This window comes from Sinocyclocheilus grahami, unplaced genomic scaffold, assembly GCF_001515645.1.
Source record: "Sinocyclocheilus grahami isolate Dianchi unplaced genomic scaffold, SAMN03320097.WGS_v1.1 scaffold807.1, whole genome shotgun sequence".
NCBI lineage: Eukaryota > Metazoa > Chordata > Actinopteri > Cypriniformes > Cyprinidae > Sinocyclocheilus > Sinocyclocheilus grahami.
Window position 1 is genome coordinate 499739 of NW_015505986.1, and position 4994 is coordinate 504732.

A 4994-nucleotide genomic window follows, 5' to 3' on the forward strand; every position below is an offset into this window, starting at 1 on the left:
GGGGGAATCCAGAAAGAAGCGCACTTAGATCTTGAGCTTGATGGAATGCAGTCAAACCTCCTGAACTACTAAAATGCCAGAACTTTTAAAAAGAGTTTCCGGTTGGAATGCAAAATATTCAGTTGTTCTTCTGAAGCGCAAAACTGTAGATCTGAGTGCCATGTGCTGAAGCTGTGTGCGCGCGCCCTTCTGTGAGTGCTCCAGATCTCATCCTGATCCAAACAGGTAGACGTCTAGAAGGCATTTCGTGCTCCTCTCGTCACGCTTCTTTTTCCTGCCTTCAGCTGGGGACCTTTTTCTCGTGCTGTAAGAAACTCAGAGCTCATCACCCACTCAGTGACGTCGCCCGGGGCTTGAGTCAGGAACCTTGTCATACAGGAAAAAACGGTTCTGATCTACAGTTTCTGGAGGATCCGGTAGTACACGACACATTATGAATGTCCAGTGCACATTAAGCGGTAAACTAGATAGATAGATAGACAGATAGATAGATAGATAGATAGATAGATAGATAGATAGATAGATAGATAGATAGATAGATTCTTATATACATATACAGTATATCAGTATATTGGAGGATCCGGTAGTACACGACACATTATGAATGTCCAGTGCACATTAAGCGGTAAACTAGATAGATAGATAGATAGATAGATAGATAGATAGATAGATAGATAGATTCTCATTTACATATACAGTATATACAGTATGTATGTATGTATATATATATATATATTTACTACTGTAGCATAAAGATCTTAAGTGAAAAAATATTCTGTTAAACTAAATGTCTTGCAAATATCTATTGAAGAACTATTATTTATTTCTTATAAACAACAACAAAAAGAAAGAAATGTGGTATATATGCTTGATTTATGACTGATTTATGAAAATATGACCATCTCTGAGAAGAAGTCTACAAACATGTTTGATTCAGTTATACAGTCCAGACAGGGTGAGCAATGGTGACACAATTTATTCCAGTATTAGTTTACTCGTGCTCCGGTATCTAGTATCTTTCCTAACTTACTCCAAGTGACTAACTAGCCTTGCTGTCTTGCTTCTTCAGAATCATTATCAAATATTTTAGGATTTATTTAGTTGTATAAAGACAATCCAAAAATTCTTAAATTCCATTCAGCTTGTGCTTTTGCATTCCAGCCCCCCAATTGTTTAAATAATGATTTATGAGCATATCAAATCATGCCTGTAGTGCATTTAAAACAAAGCCATGAATCTTACACATTTGGCCTGTAATAGCTGTCCTCTCATCTATCATCTGCAAAGATCTGCATTATCACCCTCATTAACTGTCCTCCTAATGTAATTTGTGGCTCTCAAGACAGTTCTTCATTGTGATGTTGTCTTCATTTCGCCGTACACACTCTACCTCATCTATCCGATGGCCAGGGGGTCCCGAATTGAAATCCAAGACCTCCCTGCTCTTTTGAAGTCTCACTTCACTATTGGATTCAGATACGGTGATGTACTGCATCACATACAGGTACAATCAGAGATGGAAGCTCTGGATCTGTTTTCATATCTCGTTAGAGATAGCCGAGAGAAGAAAGGGATGTGATAGGCTGTTTATCTGTTATCTCAGGGTCAGGTCTTTTTGATTTTCACTCTTTGTTTTCCCTCCAGCTTCAAAGCTGCAAATATGAGCAGTTTTGTCTGAGCTGCAGGTGTGTTGCAGTTCAATTTATCATTACATAAAAGAGGGAAGATAACCTGCCTGTCTTGTGAGATAGTTTAATTGCACAGAAACGGCAATCAATTCTGGACTGAAGGCAAATAAATTTACTGAAAGTTAGTGCATATGGCATTTTGTTCAAAACTGTTCAATTTAGAAAAGATTATTTACTTTAAAAATATATGAAATCAGTTTAATTAATAACATCTAATTGCACTAACAGGTTCTTGTTCTTGTTATTCCTGTAGTTATATGAGATGAAGAGCCTTCTTTGTATTAAAGAAAGTTATGAAAAGTACTTTATCATATACCATCTATATATATCTGCTGCATAATTGGAAACAAGGCTTTGAAAAAACTCTTTCTCCCTTTCTCTCTTCATACATGTGTGTGTGTGTGTGTGTGTGTGTGTGTGTGTTTTGTTTGGGAGGAGCGATTCTTCATACTTGGCTTAAACTTTATGGACAATAAAGATCCCATTTCAAAGTACAGCAGGGTGTTGAGCCTGGGGTCTTGGCTGAGCATTCCTGGGAACAGCCCTCTGAAGACCAGGAGAATATCTTCAGCTGACACATGGTGTGGAAAAATCCCCATGCAGTTGTCCACCATACAGACCGTGTGGTCAAACCATCTCTCATTTATTCAGGGCTTAGTTAACATCCGATCAGGTAAAACCGAGCCCCCACTTTTGCTACTAACATGGAGATCCATTATTTAGAAAAAAAAGCTGTTAATTATGATCTCCCCCTTTTTCCTATTGTTTAACATTCTGATGTCAAACAGGGAGTGAGACAACTCCCTGTTACGTTAGCATCCAATGCGATTAGAAATCCCATTGCACACAATATTTTTAAGCATAGTTAAAAATTACGTCCAAATCAAAACCACATGACGCTTATGTGCCATAACCTTTATAAACAAGCCACAGTCATTTCTGGAATCCCCATGAGAAGTCAAGTTCATGAAATTCCTTCACCACTGGCAGTAGAGTTTGTGTAATAAAATGTCAATATTGCCACACGCTTCTGTGCGTCTGCGAACAGGCTTCTCAGTATGGAGAACGGACAGTGTCAAGTCATGCGATGACCTAAACAACAGAAGATGGGAGGGGATTCGGCAGACATGCTGTTTCCTGGAACTCGCATCAGATGAGTAAGATTTTGTCTCTTCAGAACATGAGGGCAGAGTAAAACACCTATAATCACAGTGCACCATATAATAATCTGTTTTGTGCATTATAATTTATTCCAATAAAAAAGCTGTTGCTCACCACAAGATTTGAGCCATAGTTGAATCAGTGCTTGCTCTGTAAGACTTTTTGCAGACTCAGTTCCTGCATAAAAGTGTTCCCGTTTTACAGATCATGAGCTCACCCTATCAACAGCAAGAGTTTTCACTTGGAGTACAGTAATTAATTCCATCCAGTTGCATCCTCCAAATGGGTCACTTGTAATACTCTGTAATAGCACCACTTGTGAACGGAGGGTGTTAGCTTTAGGGAAGATGGCTTCAACTTTACTGGGTGCCATTAAACATATGAGTACAGTGTGGACGCTCGTATTGCCAGGTTAATTTAACAGTATCGTGTGGAATTTCTCAAGTACGCTACTGATTCATTTAATACGCTTCACCACACAAATGGGCTGAGATGGAACATTTCCGATTTTGTGGAATTTTATAAAAAGGACTGAGAATTGAAATTTTTATATATTTTGGTTAGGATTGATATTTATTTATATTATTTATATTTGCATTTTAAAAATATTCTTATTTGACTTTACTTTTTAGATAGATAGATAGATAGATAGATAGATAGATAGATAGATAGATAGATAGATATTCAAATGAGACACTGCAGTAATGCAGCATGGAAAAGATGTAGTTGTTGCACGGTCAAAAAGCCACGTTTTCTGGTGAGATACACATTTGCAAGGAGATGAGCCAAGGAGATAATGGGCCACACACGGATTACTGGTGTGATAAACGCTCTGCAAATTAGAATCAGCACCTTTTTTGTCACGCTGCATAAGTAGCTTTTCATCCAGTTCTCTTTCTGTATGTTTACTCAGCTTATAAACGGGAAAAGGAAAATCAGCAATGTTTAAAAAAAGGGAAACTATTTGAAAACTATTTTAACAATTTTGAACTTCTCACTAGTGATAGATAGTATGATGATGAAACAGATGTTTCCCAGAAACATCCCATGTATTTTATAGGCACATGGTTTTATGAAGCAAAAATTGTACAGCTGGATATGATTTTCATTAAGCCTTGAACTTTAGGGGGAGATTTTGAACTCTAAATGTGTGAGCATATAGCGCCACCATGTGTTAAGATTTTGTAGCTTTATGACGATTTTGTTACAGTTTAAGTACACTTGACTGCGGTTTCAGAGACTAGATGGGTGTGCTGAAAAATGTGAATAGAGTTAATTCAGTAAAGCTCAATTCAATATGATTTTGACATGATACTATCAATAAGAATGGATCTGTTTTAATCACAGCCATTCACATGCCAGCTGCTAAATACTTCCAGGAGTAGCCTAATAACAATCAAATATAGCCAAGGAACACCTGTTGAAAGAAAATGTCAACTCTCATATACATGCCTTTATCCTAGCAGCTTGACATGAATATGTCTGATGACAGATCATGACTGTCAGATGGCTTCTGCAACAAAATCATTCACCTCTCCTGTCTGCAGTACAAAATCCAAAGCAGAAATGAAAGTCTCTGTAATGATAAAATCTCTCATTCTGTAGAAAAGGACAAATGCAATACTTATATCATGCAAATGCAGTTTAACATGCCCTGTCACAGTTCCACAGAAAACCAAAGAGTAGAAAAGCCAACATGTCCTGACAGAGACTTGATAGGTTTAATCTGGGACTAGGCTGATCATGTTTCCCACTCAGATCAGCAGAACTAGGTGAAGTGCTGTGATTTCCAACGAAAAGGGCTTCCACTGTGATGTGTCGTCCTTAGGTAAACATGCAAATATGCTTGATAACATCTAACACACCCTTGATCAATTTAGAACAAAGAGCTCAGTGAGGGAAACGTTCCCTCTGGGGTTTTCGTGGCCCGTAAAGAAATTGTTTCCACTCACTGTGTTTGTGTCTGATGTGTCAGAGAGATTTGGGTGGGTCTTGTACAATTTTGCTCATGTTTAGTTACTGTAGAGTTCAAGCCTCAAATCATGGATATTTGAAAGATAATTATTTATTGGAATGACAGCTTTGATATATAAATTGTTTAATATGATCTATCTATCTATCTATCTATCTATCTATCTATCTATC